Source organism: Myotis myotis, unplaced genomic scaffold, assembly GCF_014108235.1.
Source record: "Myotis myotis isolate mMyoMyo1 unplaced genomic scaffold, mMyoMyo1.p scaffold_m19_p_6, whole genome shotgun sequence".
Classification (NCBI taxonomy): domain Eukaryota; kingdom Metazoa; phylum Chordata; class Mammalia; order Chiroptera; family Vespertilionidae; genus Myotis; species Myotis myotis.
The window spans coordinates 56,747,477-56,765,870 of NW_023416368.1; the positions used below are offsets into that span (position 1 = coordinate 56,747,477).

The 18,394-nt window shown below is 43.0% G+C and overlaps 1 non-coding gene across 1 annotated transcript; it reads right to left on the reverse strand.

Annotated features, from left to right (window-relative positions):
* LOC118659549 lies at positions 1–149 on the reverse strand. The gene has a single exon (XR_004968634.1). It is a non-coding gene; the product is annotated as a U12 minor spliceosomal RNA (small nuclear RNA).
* Positions 150–18,394: the final 18,245 nt, after the last annotated feature.

Below are 18,394 nucleotides of genomic sequence, written 5' to 3' on the forward strand. Positions count from 1 at the left end.
CAAGAATATTAATTTTCTTTTTTTCCTGCAAAGTAGGTGGGTCACCCTAGGGGCAACCTTTGCCCGCTTAAAAATTCGTCTCACATTAACAGTGAGGATTTTGGCATCACCCTGAATCATTATTTTCCTTAGTCATAAGTTTAAGGCATGAGAATATTAATTGTCTTACTGTATTGTTTCCAGGCTGCTTGAAAGCTGCGGCAGACACCTAGGGAGATACCGACTAGAGGCTATTTGCTTACTGTATTCTTTGTACCTGAGCACCAAGAGCTTTCTTGAAGGGTGTGGCACATCTCTGTGTTAACCATAGTCCAATCCTTGCATTATGCAAAACCATTTCTCCATACATTTCAAGGGGGTAGCTCAGGTTAACCTCCACCACTGCAGTTGGGTCTCAGAGCCTCCACTAGTACGCCTAGCCTCCCTTCTCCACTACCCAATCTAAGCCCCTCTTGCCTTCAGCTACCACCTCTGCTGGTCTTGGTGGCTTACCTGGTAATATGGCCCAAACTTTCATTATTGAGGTGCCTAGTAATCATCTCCTTCTCAGGCTGGGCTTCTTCACTTGTCTGTTCACAGATACAATTGCTCAAAGGAGAACCAAGAACCAAAAAGCACCTAAATGGGTCATCTGACTTCCACACATATGCCTCTCCCATTCCCATTCTATAAAATCAGCCTTACCGGCTGTTGCTGATCAGAGTTAATTATCCATGCCTTCTCACCTGCAGGTCCCTGGCCACAATGAACTCAAAGTGTGCAGGTGGCGGCCATCTTTTGTAACTCAGTTGGGCCCTTGCTGTGTCTGGTGAGAGCATGCTCCTGCTGACAACCAGAACCTCTAACCCTGTGGAGCCCAGGAGGCCTAACTCAGTAGGTCACTGGGAGCGATGGTTAGTGGGCCACTCCTGCTTCCACCCCCTTGTTTCCAGATCCACCTATTCTCCTGAATGGAGACCTAGCACCATAAAAAGGAAGTTCTCAAATATAATGTACTAGTATATACTGCATTCTGGAGGATTGAGCCCCATTTTCACAGAGTATTGCCTCCAACTTTGCACCTCAGCTGTCTTCCTTCAGCAGGAAAAAGAAAAGAAAAGAAAAGAAAAAAAACTAGGAGTAAGAAGAATAGTATATAATAGCTTTTTAAAAATAAGCACTATTTCATCCATCAAAAACAAATCCAAATCTCTCAATGTCACATTCATGGAACAAGTGATTATTATTAGTCCCTCTGTTCAAATAAAAATGGAACCTATATTGCAAAACCAAGACCAGGGCTCTCAGGAGCTGTAGCTTCAGGTTCACAATATAATAAAATATAGGAAAGTGTCAAAAACGAGAGTTCATTTTCTGACAGAAGAACATTTTTATTTTAACTCTTGACACATCTAAAAAAGAAAAATTTTAGTGGTTTATATACTGGGACCTAAAGCCTCTATTGTTCTTTGGGCAGGTCAAAAAAAATTTTTTTTAATCCTCACCTGAGGATATTTTAGCCATTGATCTTTTTAGAGAAAGTGGGAGGGAGGGGGGAGGAAGGGAGAGAGAGGAAGAGAGAGAGAAACATTGATGTGAGAGAAACACATCAATTGGTTGCTACCCGTTTAAGCTCTAACCAGGCCAGGGATCAAACCTGCAACCAAGTGGGACTCAAACTTGAGACCCTTCGGTCTGATGCTCTAACCACTGAGAAAAACTGGCCAAGGCTGGCCAGGTCAAGTTTTAATCCCTTTCCTTTGCCACTATTTCTTTCTCCTTTTTTCCTGTCCACATCTTTACAAAATTTTCTCCTTTCCCTCCTCTTTCCTTCTTTTCTTCCAGTTTTTCTATATCCTTTTCACCTTTCTCTCTGGTTTTCTTAACTGCAGTGTGCCTGAGTTTCTGCATCTGTAAAACAGGGGTAATAATAATAACTATCTCACAAAGGAGTTGTGAAGGTTAAAATGAGTTAATATATCACTTTGTTGGAGCGATCACAACAATTGCTATTGTGGCTTAAACAACAGCAATTTATTGTCTCATAGCTCCGGAAGCGAGAAGCCCAAGATCGCTGTATTAGGAGGATCGTAGTCCTGAAGGCTCTAGAAAGATCTGCTCCAGGACCCTCTCTCCTAACTTCAGACAGTGCTTTGGTTTGTGGCACCATATATATATATAATCCTAGGAATGCTGGGACTGACTTTGCTGGGAGTGCTCTTTCACCAGGCACGGCTTTCCTTTGGACCTCCTTCCCAGCCTTATCATTCCTGTTCCCTGCATGGAAGAGCTGCTTTACAGGACCACCAGCTGGCCACTGAACCCTGACCCTTGGAATGGGCCCTGAGCTGACCCTCCGAAATACCAGTACCAGTGCTTACTCTGGAGCACCATCGGCCTTGCTCCACCAGCAGGCATTCACGACACCTTCCTGGCTCAATTAGACACTCCACTTTCCTTAGGAAGAATTGCCTGGTCCCCCTCCCTTCCCCATTATGCATGCCATTTACAATCTTTCATCCTAGTAATCTATGCCCTGGCTACTGAGTGTGGTCCATGGACTAATGGCATCAGCATTACTCGCACTTGATTAAATACAGAATATCAGCTTCATCCTGACCCACTGAATCAGAATCTGCATTTTAATAAGATCCTTAGGTAATTCACATGCATAAACTTTGAAAAGCACTGCTCTATGCTCTGACAAGCCTAACCCTCTTGAAATATGGTAATAAAGATGCCTAACTTTAACCCTTTGATACAAAATACCGGCTCTTCCACAAAATACCAACTTCTGCGCATGGGCCACGAAGTTTCAATCGCACTGTACGTGCATGCCCGCACGTGGTATTTTGTGGAAGAGCCACACTCAAGGGGCCAAAGAGCCACAGGTGGGTCGCGAGCCGCAGTTTGCCGACCACTGATCTAGGGGAGAAAGCAATGGGTTTTCTATAAAGACTTGGACTTAGTCAGTTTGAATTTCATTCCCTGAAGTTTCTCTTCAAGTTGGTGTTTATTTGCATAACTTGCTATTATGAAATCTTGATTTACTGTGTTTCCCTCTAATTTTACTTTCGGAAGACAAACATTCTTGCTTATCTTTGCTTGTCTAGCATCTCCATAGCAATTGTCAGAACTCTTCCTCAGCAACAAACCCACCACATTGACCTTAGCAAGACCAAAAATGTCTTACACAGAGCTTATTTTGTGCACTCCAAAGGGAATGCTCAGCTTCAGCAGTTCTTAGGGCTAAATATCACGAGAAAATTAGTGGACTAACATTTTATAAACATCAGTAATTGGAGGCCCTTCGAGCCTGGCTGTGACCAGCCTCCATTGCTCACTACTCCCCTCCCCAACCCTCTGTGCTCCAGTCACACTCAACTTGTCACTGTCCCCAAAATACTCTTCTCTTTAATGTCTCTACCTTGGACATGATATTACCTCTGCCAGGACCAATGAGACAGCAAAATGTAGAGATAACATGGGCTTTAGGCAAACCCACGTTCACTTCTTTATTCTGTGATTTTTGAGCAAATAATGAACTGTTCTGAACTGTTTATTGATCAGAAAAGTAAGAGATAGCAATATCTAACAGGTTAGGGCTGTTGTAAGGACTAAGTGAAAATAATAAGTTAGCATTTAATGAGAAGTCAATATGTGGCATTATTGTGCCGGGTGCTTCCACTGTCTGAATTAATTCTTATATCAACAGGATACTTACCCTGTTAGCAGCCCTTTCCATTTTGTGAAATGATGTGTTCTATTTATTTATTATTTAATTTTCTTTTTTGAGATCTTATTTATTTATTTATTTATTTATTTATTTATTTATTTATTTATTTATTTTAGAGAGAGAGAGGAAGGGAGAAGGAAGAGAGAGAAATGTCAATGTGAGAGAGAAACATTGATCAGCTGCCTCCTGCACTCACCCTACAGAGATTGAGCCCACAACCCGCGCATGTACCCTGACCAGGAACTGAACCAGCAGCCTTTCACTGCACGGGACAACACCCAACCAACTGAGCTACATTGGCCATGGCATGATGTGTTGTTGTTGTTTTTTAACATACCTGTTGCATACACTAAATTGTTAGTCTTCAAGGACTAAGCAATTATTTTTTTATTGCTCCTGGAATCAAGCAAGCACCATGCCTGACACAGAGTAGGGGACCAATGATTGTTTATTTAATGGCTTGGTAGTATGGCATTCTTGCTATTTCAGCTGTCTTTGCACTGTGACCTTCCCATTCAATGTCTCAGGTGTTCACCTACTAAAAATAACACCTTGGAGAGTTATTTTGAAGATTAAAAATAACCAGCTGTCACAAAAGCAGGAAAGAAACTTTAATGCATATTGCTGAGTGAAAGATGCCAGTCTGAAAAGGCTACATGCCATAGGATTCTAGCTCTATGATATTCGGGAAAAGGCAAAATTTTGGAGACAGTAGAAACATCATTGGTTTCAAGAAGTTTGAGGGAGGGCGAGAGGATGAATAGATGAAATACAATGGATTTTTAGGGTACTGAAATTATTATGTATGATATAAATGTAACTATTTGTCAAAGCCTAGAGAATGTACAATGTTATACATTTGTCAAAACCCTAATGTAAACTATGAACTTTAGCTAAAAAAAAAAAAGTATCAATATTAGCTTATCAATTGTATCAAACATGCCACGTTAATGCAAGCTGTTAATTATAGGAGAAAATGGATGGTGGCGAGTGAGGGGGTATATGGGAACTCTGTACTTTCTGTTCCATTTTCCTATAAACCTAAAACTGCTCTTAAAAAAACTAAGTTTATTAATTATTTTTAAAATAAAAATAATAATGTGAACATAGTATTTTTCTATATATAATAGACTTTATATGAAGTACATTTAGCAAATATCTATTGAATGCCTACTCCGTACAAAGCACAGTTCTAAGCACTGGAGTTGCATAGATGGAAGGCCTTGCCCCTGTCTTTAAGGGTTTTAAATCTAATGAAAGACTCAGAGAGAGCAGGAGGGGATTTACAATACAATGTGACATGCACAGGCACCTCTAAGCTGGTTTGGGGAGAAGAGGTAGCTAGGGCACGGAAGTCTTACTGGAGGAAATGATGCCTGAACTGAGTCTAAAAATAAGCAAGCATTAACCAGGCAAAGAAGAGAGAGTACGTAAGAATAGTCTTCCAGGCATGATCACAATAGTTGTAGACACGGTATTCAGGAAATTACAAGTAGTTAAATATTGCTACAGACAAGAGGAAAAAGGCTGTTGAGCCGTAGGTGAAGATGGCAAGGTAGGGAGAGGTGAATTAATAAAGAGCCTTTGTATGCCAGGCTAAGGGATCCATTGATGGGGGGACAGGGACCCATGGAAGGATTTTAAGCAGCAGGATGGCCAGGAGAAAGATTGAGTAGACCAGTATTTTGGACTCAGCTCTCTCTCTCATCATGCCCTTCACTCTGTGCAGCATTGCTGCTGTAACTCAGATGGTTTGTTTTTCTGAATAGGGTCTAGATGCTGGCAGCAGGTGAAGATTTGGAATTGGAGATTTTGTCAGGCAAGTGAAGATGACATGGAACATGAAATGGAAGCAGAAAAGATGAATGCTTTCTCAGGCTGCTCACACATTGAGACTGCTTTTCTGCAACACAGACTCTTTCCACTTGAAGCCAAATCTTCTGTCTAGAGGATAAACATTGGTTCCCAGCATACCCAGAATTGGGAGGGGATCTGAGCCTTCAGCATGCCCACATTAATTAATCCCCATTTCTCTCTTCAGCTATGGACAAGAAGTGGATGAACTTCCACTTCTGGTAGGGGAGGTGGGGGGATCACCCAGTGGAAAAGATTTGGGGATAAGTATAGAAGTAGTATGACTTCTCGGGTAGCTCCAACCTCCAACCAGTTCCTTTTTTCACATCCCTAGTACATCTTCACTCCTTATCCAGGGGATTTTGCAACGCCACTCCCTTAACACATGGTTGTCTCAGCTCCACCAAGTCTTTTATCACTGCTGTCTAAACTTCTGTGGCTATTGCTTCTTGTCCCTCTCTCCCATTTTCATGATTTTTAGTGGTTCTGGAGGAAGTCAAATAGATGCATTTGTTCAATCCATCATTTCTACCTGGAACCAACTGTCAAACATTCTAAAACGCTGAGGTTCATTTGTCTCATAAATATTGAGTGCTTACTTTGGTAAGTGCTGAAGGTGAACTATGATTTATGTTCCCACTGTGATGACCGATGCTCTAAGGTGATGCTTTAAAAAGAAAAGGCCCCTTTCTTTGTCCTGAAGTCAGAATTTTATTTTATGGGGGTTGCTCTATGCTGGGGTTACTTGGGCAGCTTTATAACTGATCCTGATTTGAAACTACATCTAGAAGCCTTGGATCATATCTGATGTCATCCATTCTCCCACCCTGGCTGCGTTTCTGAGTTTCTGTAGGTTAATTGGCCTAATACCTAATTCTAAGACTATATGTAGTGTCAGGGCCAATTTGCCTTGAAAACCATTCATTCTGAATAGTGCATAGCAAAGATCAAGTGCCTCAGGCACTGACTGAAGGATGGATGTGCAGTTGTCTTAACAGAACCTTATGTGCCCCTGATTATGTCTCTGTTCCTGGAAGCAATTTATTTGAGATCTTGTCTTTAAAGTTTGGCAATAAGCTTCAATGATTGTGATGAGAGAAGGAGGCGAGGAAGGAGGTATGGCATTTATTAAGTGCCTACTATGTACCGGCAGTGGCCTTGGTACTTCACATTTAGTAACTCAATCTACTGTTATCCCATGTGCAGTTGTCTTAACAGAACAAATTTATAAGCATGGCAAAAATTCTCCCAGAACAAAGATAATAATTCAAGCATCTGTCATTCTCTTTTCAATCCTCCTCCTACTCAGACTTCATACTCCTGTTCCACATCTCTGTATTCTATTTTACAAACTCTCTTGAAGCCAAACAGACATATTTACACAAATCACATGCATGTGGGGCTGTGTTCCCAGGATATGTTGATACCCCTAGTCCATCCACCTTGTTTTTATATTTCTAGGAGATGAACTGCACACGTAGCAGCACAAAGCACCTGCTTCCATGGCAGGGTTGGGCACTAGTGGAATAGGATGAGCCCTGGAAGGCTCCCACTGAAAGACCTCTGGAATTCTGTATCTTATACACTGACTCTGGAAAATCTCACATTTAGGTCAACTAGCTATACTAATAAAAGGGAAATGTGCTAATTAGACCGGGTCGACCGGCCATCTTCCAGACGTCTGACTTCCTTCCCGACAAAGCCATGGTAGTGGGGGCTGAGGCAGAGGCAGTTAAGGGCTATCAGGCTGGCAGGAGAGGGCAGTTGGGGGCGACCAGGCCGTCAGGGGAGGGCAGTTGGGGGTGATCAGGCTGGCAGGGGTGCAGTTGGGGGCAGTTAGGCCAGCAGGGGAGCAGTTAGGGGTGATCAGGCAGGCAGGCAGAGGGGTTAGGGGTGAACAGGCAGGTGAGAGGTTAGGGGTCAGTGGTCCCAGATAGTGAGAGGGATGTCCTACTGCCGGTTTAGGCCTGACCCCTGTGGGACAAGGCAGTCTGACATCCCCCAAGGGGTCCCCCCATTGGAGAGGATGCAGGCTGAGCTGAGGGAACCCCCAACCCCATGCACGAATTCTGTGCATCAGGCCTCTAGTAAGTAATAATGATAGTCACAATAACATCTTATTTTTGCAAGTACTCAGAGGTTACTCATTGTTACACACACTACTTCCTCTAAATAGCCTTGAACTTGGTTTTCTGTGACTTATTACTGTGCTATTTCAGAGATTACTTTGTGACTTTACTAATGACTAACACAATACACATGCTTTATCAACCAATAATTTCCTAATCTCAGTGTAAAGGTATGGCTTATGTTGAAAATCTTCCCCTACCCCCTATAATAAAAGCACCTGGAAAAAAAGCAGGGAACAAGTAACTGTGGCAAACAAGCATTTTGAATCTTCTAAGCAGTACCTTAGAACAGAATCATAAAATCTTAGCGAGGGAAGAAAGGCTGAAGGTCAACTAGTTCTAATCTCTATCTAATCCTGCTCTACATTCATTCAAATATCCTACCCCAGGGGAAGGCTCTACACGCTCCAGACAGCATTTGCATTTCCTAGGTAGTGGAGTTTGTGCTCCTTGGGGCCAGAGGGCAGCTCACTGGGAGAGTGGAAGGATGGGGAGCAGTGGATAAGGAGCTGGAGAAGGAAGTGGGATCTGCCTTAAGGAGAGAAGAGAATCATTTTCCAGTGGACACTGGCCCCTCACCCAGGGCCTAGCACAGCTGATGCTGTGGGGGAAGCACAGAGGGAAAGAACAGACCCCTCCCTCGGGCGTTAGAGGCTGGTGCAGTAGGAAGGGCCTTTCACAGGAAGCAGTTAATGAAGGTGTGCCAGTGAGTCACCCCTTGAACTCTGAGCATTAGACTAATAAAATGAAGGCAACTCAGACAACACTGGACAGAAGTACTTGAAAGAGACCAAACACCTCACAGGCCACGTGTGGGTTTAGAGCAGAATGGAAGATTTCCCTTATCTAAGTAAAGAATTTATTGGACGGGATTGCAAGTTAGGACCAAAAAAGTAAGTGTGAGTGGGCCTCGGATTTCTAATCCATTCTGAGGAGGACCCCAAATCAGGCTGCAGAGGAGTTCCCAGATGGGAGAGGACCTCACAGAGGCCTGGAAGGGTCATCCCCAGGGCTGCCCACCACCCTTTGCCGTGAACCCACCCTTAGCAACAACCTTCTTCATGGTACTTGGTTTTGAAGGCACATCTCCTCAGTGAAGTTTCCCTGAACACAGTCTCCACTTTCCAGGTAAAGTTAGCTACTCCCCCCTTAGTCCCCATATTTATTGTGTGCATACCTCTCTTACGGACCAACTGTACCACGCAGCATTTGTAATGCTTAGTTACACATCTGTCTCCCCTACCATCTGGAAGACTAGGAGGCAAGCCTGGAAATTCCTGTGCTCTCAGTGCCTCTGCACAGTGGCTGGCACTGCACAGGTGCTCTGTCAGTAAATGAGTGAGCGAGTGAGTGAGTGAGTGAATAAATGAATGAAAGGATACATGAAAGGGTATATTGGAGAATTAATATAAGCAAAGTCATCAAGTCAACCATGTACCTAAGGGACAATGGCCAGAATGACCTGCATGCTGCATAGGGGATATAGTCAGAAATACTGTGATAGTTGCCAGGTGGATACTGGAAACGTGGGGAGGAGGGATCCTCTGTGAAGTATATGGTTGTCTAACCACTGTACTGTACACCTGAAACTAATACAAACCAATATTGAATGTAAACTGTAATTGGGGGAGGGGGAGAGAAAAAATGAGCTGCATGAAGCATGTTTGGAAAGAGCTAGGAGAAAATGGGTTAATAGGTGCCCAACCGATTTGGCTCAGTGGTTGAGCATCGACCCAGGAACAAAGAGGTCACCTGTTCCATTCCCAGTCAGGGCACATGCCTAGGTTGTGGGCTCGATCCCCAGTAGGTGGCTTGCAGGAGGCAGCTGATCTGTGATGTTTCTCTCTCATCAATGTTTCTCTCTATTCCTCTCCCTTCCTCTCTCTCTAAATATCAATAAAAATAGTTTTAAAAGGAAAGAAAATGTGTTAATAGAGTTAGACTATGCAATGGAGAGCCTTGAGGACCAAGGAACATTCCTTTGTTTACTGGTATTCATTTTGTTCAACAAAAAGTTTCCTGTACCCTTCCAGGTAGTGTGGATAATATAAAGCTGCAGTCTCTGGTCTAGGGGAGGACACAGTGAGGAGGAGAGGAGGCCCTCACAAGGCAGATGGTGGCACCACCAGAGAGCCCTAGTTCAAGTATCAGTAAGTCACTTCAGGCTGTGCTGATAGAGATGCTTCTGATTTGGCCTCCGAGGGTAAGCGGCCCTGCCCGCTGGCATGACATCAGCAAGGAAGCAGAGATTGGACCATACAAAGCCTACAGGGGAAGCTGAGAATCACTCCTTATAGCTGAAGCACATCAGCAAACAGGCGCGAAGCAAAAGATGAAGACGTGAGCAGAGGTTGGGTGAGACTGTGCAGGGTATTCGTCAGGCGAAGGCATTGCGCCTTATTCCCTGAGGAGCTGGGGAGCGTGTGGGGACTTGCTGTATGCTAGGGTAGGGCTAATTACCGAGCACAGAGAACTGTCAGCCCAGCCCTGGATAAAAGGCGAGGTAAATCTTTTTGACAGGCCTACCTGAGGTTTTGATTTTTTTTTACTCTATAATTAAGTGTCAGATGCTGAGATCGTTTCTGAGGGTTTTACGTGGTAACTTGTTCTTCACGCGCTGCCCTTTCATTGCACCAGGTACTATCATTATCATTGCTTAGCGTTCTAAGACAGACCTCCGCTGACACAGAAACACACAGGCTGTGCTATGGGCTGGATCCTGGGGTAGAAAACAAAACAAAACAAGCCAGCACCAACAGAGGATTCTGGGAAGATGGCAGAGTAGGAAGCACCAGGAACCTGTCCTCCCACCTAGACAATTGCCTGGTGGAATCTGTCTGATGGAGCTATTTTGGAACTCAGAAGTCTATTGAAGGCTTGCAACTTTCAGGGGATGGCCTGCATGGTACATTGCGGTCAATTTCAGCTCTCAGCATCCACTCCCCCACCTCAGTACCCTGACAGGCAGCTGGGCATGTGCTCTTGGAGCAGCTTTTACACAGCTTGGGTGGGAGAAGAGGAACCCCTCCTCCAAATACCAGGGACCTGTGCTCTGATCACTGGTGCTGCTTCTGACCTCAGAGGGGCAGACAAACAGGCAAGTCCCTCTCCTTCCAGCTGAAGTGACTGCTAGGGGATTTAAAGACTGCTGCCCTTCCTCCTTAACTTTTCTCTTTTCCCCTTTTAGGAGCCAGACATTAAAGCCTAAGACAGCCCTAGCTGGTTTGGCTCAGTGGATACAGCATCAGCCTAAGGACAGAAGAGTCCAAGGTTCGATGCCGGTCAAGGGCACATGCCCGGGTTGCAGGCTCCGTCCCCAGTGGGGGGCGTGCAGGAAGAGGCAGATCAACGATTCTCTCTCATCATTGACATTTCTCCTCTCTCCCTCTCCCTTCTTCTCTGAAATCAATAAAAATATATTTTTAAAAATTGGAAAGAAAAAAAAAGGCTAAGACATTCAAAAGCAACTGCTTATTTGAGGGAAATTGGAAAGCCAGTACACATGCCCAGGGAAAGGTATAGACTCAGTAAATACCTGAGAATACTTTAAGTTTACACTCCAGACTGACCCTCAGCACAGAGATAGCTTACAACAATAAAAACAAACAAACAGAAAACAACAACATCCCCCCGCTCCCTGCCCCCCCCCCCCCCCCCCCCCCCAGTAAACCTTGGGGAAGGAGGAGAATCTGATTTCCACCATTAGCACATTGTTAGATTCAAATGTCCAATTTTCAACAACAAAAAATCACAAGGCATATAAAGAAACAGGAAAGTATGGCCTATTTAAAGGGAAAAAATAAACAGAAATTGTCACTGAAGAATACCTGATGATGGATCTATTAGATAAAGCAATCACTCTGGGATTTTAGATAATTTCTCTCCTGTCTTTGGTGAGAATTAAATAAGAAGAGTAACTATTAAAAGTTGTTAAAAACTAATAATTATGTACAAGATACTATGCTGCATGAGCCACTTAAAATGTTTTTAAGCACTTAGAACAGGATCAGGGTATACCGTACAAACTTCTGGTAGGGCAAAGTAGGAGAGGTGGGCAACCTATGGAAATATTTCTCTTCCTTATTCAGATGTTTTGAATAAAAGCCTAGTATGTCAAATATACTTGATTAAGAAAGACAAATTGCAACAAATTTCAAGGGTCCATTCCATTTTTGAATACTTTAATTATGGTGTATTTTATATTTCTTATAATAAAAATGACTCACAGCTGGAAATATTTCAATTCTAATGGATTTTTATGAGGTTGTACTTTGTAATAGATTGTGCCTGTGTATGTACAGCCCATCAAGTGAATTCAAATAATTCACTCAACATTACTCTATGCCAGTGCTTCTCTACCAGGGACAATTTTCTCCTCCAGGGAACATTTGGCAATGTCTGGAGATGGTTTTGGCTGTCATGACAGTACAGTCCCTCACAGCAAAGAATTATCCAATCCAAAATGATGTTAAGAGCACTGAGTTTGAGAATCCCTCCTCTCTCCCCCCCTCTCTCTCTTGATATATATATATATAAATAACTTCTGGGTATACAGTACAAACTTCTGGTAGGGAAAATATATTCTCATTATATCTAATAAAACTATTGATGTATAGTATATAATAATTTACAGAGATCTTTATATATATGACATGCAAATGTACATTCATCAAAGAACCAGAACAAAAGTGAGGTTTACAGTAAAAAAGAACTTTTCCTAGGAAAATGCTGGTGGCCTGGTGGGGAGAGGGAGCGGGGAGCCGTGTGTGGGAAGAGTCTGTCTGTGGAGGCTGGAGATGCTCAGGATGTCAGGTCCCTAACAAGTCAGCCAACTTTCCAATCTATCTGCCAAGGGCATAGCCCAGTTCTGCCTCAGCCGAGTGACCCATCTGTGAGTCTTGGCTACTGGAGACAAAAGTGTTGCTATCTCTTCGTAGAACTGGGCACAACTGCACAGCAACGCACACTAGCATTTTTGTTAGGAGTTGGCACGTTCACAATTAGCGCAATTGTTTCAAAGAGTGTGCGAGTGCACTATTGCTTCATGTCATTAATGTCTGCAGTGTGCTAGGAATAAAAGGATGGCTGGGGGAGGGGGTACATAAGTTTTAATTATTCAAATGCATGCAGAATTATTCAGCCTTAAAGACTCAATTTCTGAGGCTCCTTCCTGCATCGACACAATGTATTAGATTCTACCAAGTACTCAGAATGACTCCCTTGCTTTGAGTTAGGGATTGAAAAGGGGTCTATTAATGCTGTCGGGCTACCAGGTGATCGCTTAGTCGCTCCTGTTGTGGGGGAGAAATAAGAAAGAAAAAAAATCGGAGCTGTCAGAAGACTCAAATGGTAAAAGTCCCTTGGTCTGTATCATCACTTCTTTTTTTCTTTTTCTCTTTTGGTATTGCAGCCGTTCAGAGCAGGCTTTCATTAAGTCCCATGGGTTTTTATTTATTTATTTTTTTTTAAAATATATTTTATTGATTTTCCACAGAGAGGAAGGGAGAGAGACAGAGAGCCAGAAACATCGATGAGAGAGAATCATCGATCAGCTGCCTCCTGCACATCTCCTACTGGAGATATGCCCGCAACCCAGGTACATGCCCTTGACCGGAATCGAACCCGGGACCTCTCAGTCCGCAGGCCGACGCTCTATCCACTGAGCCAAACCGGTTTCGGCTCCCATGGGTTTTTAAAATTTTTTATTTTACTAGTATTATTCAGCCATGGTAGCAACTGCTATTATTATTGCTTTCCCTTCTCATTTTTTTAAAAGCTGAAATAAATATTCAGGGCCCTATTATTTGAGTATCAAAAGATTCGCTCTGTGACATATTAAGTTCTTACATCTCCATAGAAAGAAATTTAATGTCAGGCCAGCAAGATGCCATTTCGTGTTGGGCTTCCAGGTCAAGGGGTGAAACAAGTAATGCTGCTCAGTCCTGTGTGAATTAACCAACGAAGATTTGATGAGGGATCACTGGTACTCAGCATAGTGTTAGGTGCTATGAGATATGTAAATATATGTTATAGATCCATACACAAAAAGGCAAATATGAATGTATAAAGGGAACTCTCAGGCTTTAAAAATGTTAGTGGATTTGGAGGCAATATTTGTGGTAAAGGATGTGTTGGTAGGGAATGGATCAAGTGACTGTTCTTTAGCGGCCAGTTAATAGAGTTTCGGGCTCTCAGGATATCATAATCTAGTTAGGGAGACAAATTATATTGATAGTGGAGAGTTAATGATTGTTAAATAGCTTGGTCTTAATTATCAGTGCGATGTAAGTTTATAAAAGGAAAAACCAGATTGGCTTGAGTAAATGTGTAGTTGGAATTAAGATGGGATGAATAATTCATACTATAAAGCATTAGTCAAGCAAGAAGTCTGAAATACCTCTCTCTCTCTCTCTCTCTCTCTCTCACACACACACACACACACACACACACACACACACACACACACTGAAATAATTCCCCTGAGCAAGGGAATGACAGTCAATCAAGAGTCATGCCGAAACCGGTTTGGCTCAGTGGATAGAGCGTCGGCCTGCGGACTGAAAGGTCCCAGGTTCGATTCCGGTCAAGGGCATGTACCTGGGTTGCGGGCATATCCCCAGTAGGAGATGTGCAGGAGGCAGCTGATCGATGTTTCTCTCTCATCGATGTTTCTAACTCTCTATCTCTCTCCCTTCCTCTCTGTAAAAAATCAATAAAATATATTAAAAAAAAAAAAAAGAGTCATAACTGTCCCAGGTACTGGGGGCACCCAGATGAGCTCACAAAGGGACATTTTAGGAAATGAATTTAGCTGCAGCCCACAGGACAGACAGTACAAGAGAGAGTCTAGAGCTGAAGAGGCTAGCTATGAGGATGAGCAGGGGGATGATGAGGGCTGGGTTGGTGTGGTGGGCTTGGGAGAGCGGAGGAAGTGTGAGTCTGAAAGGCACTGAGGTACTTGGAGCCTGGAAAAAGGCCTTCTAAGAGAGGGAAGTGGTAATGAGGGCAGACACGTGGGAACAATGGCTATGTCAGCAACTGAATTGGTGCACTTGAAAGGCAGCCAATTGGAATTGCGGAGATTACGAAATTTTTAAAGATATTGAAAGTGAGATAGTGGCAGGACGTACATGTTGAAATAAATAGTAGAAGGATGGAATTATGGGCTGATGCAAGACAATTGAGAATGGGTGAATTCTCCAGGGCAGGAACTGAGGGGGGAAGGGGGGCGCGGGAGGAAGGGAGGAAGAGGGGGGGGGAGAGAGAGAGAGAGAGAGAGAGAGAGAGAGAGAGAGAGAGAGTACATGAATGATATAGAGATATCAGAGCCTTAGGGGCATCCCCACAGAGTTAGAAGCTGGGAGGGAAAGAGAGAGGAGACCAAAAGTAGTTGAAAAGGTCAAAAAGAAGTTGAAAAATGTAATGTCACTGAATCTAAGGGAGGAAAGAATTTGAAGGAGTGGGTTGTCACGGTGGTTAAATGCCACAGAGGCGGGAGAGAAAAAAACCCCCAAGATAAAGCCCTTCATTGTATAAGACTGCACTCTATGAAACAGCCTGTGGGCTTTCTGTTTTAAAATTAAATGAAAAGTATCAGATATTAATAAGGTCTGAAATAAAATATATATGCAAATGAACAACATCAAAGATTCAGTGACCTGCAGGGCTGAGGTAACAGTACCTATAACCACACAGCACTTTTGTTTTCAAAGCACCTTTGAATACATTATTTCAACTGATCCTTCACAACATCCTGGGATGATTGTTGCCTCAAAGGAGTCACATTTCCTGTTTGCATCATTTACCTGTTCAATCACCATTTGCATTTGTACAGCCATCAATACTACTAACAGTAAATAACTATCCAGGAACTCTGCTGACAGAAAATGAAAGATGATCATGATGATGATACCCATGGTAATAACACCCAGCATTTTGTACAGCATAAGATGATTTCACACCTGTTATTGCATTTTACCTTCAACAGTTCTGTGAAATAAGTCTCATTATCTCCATTTTACATGTGTGGGCAGCTTTTAAAAACCTAGACCAAATAAATGGGCTTTTCATGTTTAATAAACTTAATCTCTGCTAAGAACAATAAAGTATACCTTACCATAGAACAGGAAAAAAAAATCTCAACATATCAGGACCTATCGATTAATGTATCCCCTTTCTATAAGTAGACATGAGTATATTGCTACTTATTTAAAAGTCTCATAAGCTTTTGTGTTAGAAAGTTTGTGGTTGCAAATGACAAAACCCACCTCAATCTCATTTAGGGGAAAAAAAATGTGGCAGGGTATTTACTGGTTCAATAATGAAAGTCTAAGGGTAGAAGTTCAGTCTAAAGGTTCAGATGTGACTGGATCCAAGTGCAATTTATGCCGGAAAAGAGCAGATTCAGAGCATGGATGGGCTGTGTGTGCATGTAACACCCGTGTGTGTGCATGTACCACTTGCACTTGTGTGTATGCCTGCATGTGTGTGTGTGTGTGTTAGGAGTGTGTGAGTGCAGTGTGGGAGCAAACCAGCCCTACCTCGAAGGCAAGGACTTAGAGTAAGGAAGGGGTGATTTTCCAAAGGAAAACAAGGTGCTTCTAGAAGTAAAAAGAAGAATGGATCCTGGGCAGGCAAGAGCAGCAGACCTCTTAAATTACTACTGTCCTCAAATAGTGTCCCACCACCATCCCTGAAATTCCCACCATATGCCTCACTGTTTAAGACTTTGGACTCAGGAGTTTCCCAAATTATACAGTTACTTTGGGGCAAATTTTCACAACCTTGGTTATACATTGGAATCATGGATGTGGCCAAAAATACTTAAAAAAAATATGCGTGCCTGAGCCGAACTTCTCAAGTGAGGTCCAGATATTGGACCTCAACACCTCAAGCTTTGTCTATGCAGGAATAATAAATTGTGCATAGTTAATAGCAGGAGATACCAGTTCCTCATCTCATAGCTTTTCTCCCCTCCCTTCCTCCCTCCCATGCTATTAGTGAGGACTAGAGGACAGAGTAGTCATCCCATAAATATTGGCAGAATTGAGTACAGAGGAACTTAATTGAGAGAATATACTATCCTATCCATGTCCACGTGCTTTCCTTTTTTGAACATACTAGATTCCTACATTCTGTTTGAGACTTACTCTCTCCAAGTCAAGAAAAGTGGTGGACAAAACGAGGAGTCATGTGTATAACAAGGACCCTGCGGTCCAGTAAGGGAGAGAGGTGAGTTTACAGGAATTACTGTTTGGAGCTGGGGGAGCTCCTAGCACAGATCCACAATCTTCCTGTCTTAGGAAATTAAAATGAGTCCAACTCTGAATTGAGATTTAGAAGTCAGACAGAGAGAGGCGGTGTGGAGTTTGCTTGGCCTGTGTGAAATCCGGCAAGCAAAAAGAAGCCTGGCCCATCTGGGGGCTTGCAAGTAGTTCATTATGGCTAGAGGACAGTGCCTAAGGGCAGTGACCAGGTGAAACTAGAGAAAAGAACAGGAGACGTAAGTGCTAAGTTTATTTTTATTCAAGTGCTCAGGGCTATTACAGACCTAAGTCCCACACATTATATCAAGTTGAGCGTGTGCATGTTCTATTTGTGAGTTGGGGGGGGGGGGATTACAGTTTTAAATTGGATTGCAAAATTTAGTCCAGAAATGAATACAAATGGCTTTCCCCAAAGCGATCTGGTGCTCCTGTGCTGCAGTGCCGCTGTTTGGCCACAGGGGTGCAGTGCAGCTCAGCGGACAGTGGGAGATGAATGGCCAAGGGCAGGGTTACAGGGAATGCCTCCCTACTTGGGTTCTCCTTGAACTAGGTGGAGCGCGTGGTTTCTACTTCTACCCCTCCACGCTTCCTCCCTCCTCCATCCGTCGCCCTCCCCACCGCTGAAAACAAAACAAAACAACAAGAGAACGCTATCATTAATAGTGTGTGGAGCACAAAAATGTTTGCAAATAGGTGGTCCCTATGGGACTTGCTTACTTGTCCCCATATCCCAGTAAACTGGGTTTACCTTGTAAAAAAAAAAAAAAAAATTGGGAATAACCAAAATGTCCAATGATGGGGAGCTGCCTAAACGACTTGTGGTATGTTCATACAAAGAAATAGAATGCAACTATTAAAAGGTAGGAAAAATGATCATTAGAAAATGTAAAAAAAAAAAAAACCAAATAATATATAGTGAGATCCTAATTTTATTAAGGTGTTTATATAATATATATTTGCACGGAATAAAACCTTGGCAGTTATCAGTGATAATCTCTTGATGGTAGAATTACTATTGATTTTTCTTTTCTTCTTGTTTATAATTGACATTATTTCTTTCTTAAATGGTTGGTAGGAAAACTATCTGGGCCTGGAGTTTTCTTTTGGGGAAGGTTCTTAACTACATAGTCAATTTTGTTAATAGATATATAGGACTACTTAACTCATCCAATTCTTCTTGAGTGAGCTTTGGTAGTTTGTGCCTTTCAAATAATACTTTCCTCTGACTCAGGTAGTTTCCTCACACACATGCACTAATCAACACTCTGCTGTGCATCTTCAGGGTTGTCTCTCTGTGCAGCTCTTTCTTCTCTGGTCCTCTGTCCTGTGAACACTAACCGCCTTGGTCTCCTTGGACTGTCAGCTCCATCCCAACTCAGAGAGTCCACTGGGCGGTGCCTGGTCCCCCTCCCTGCACTGCAGCCTGGAAC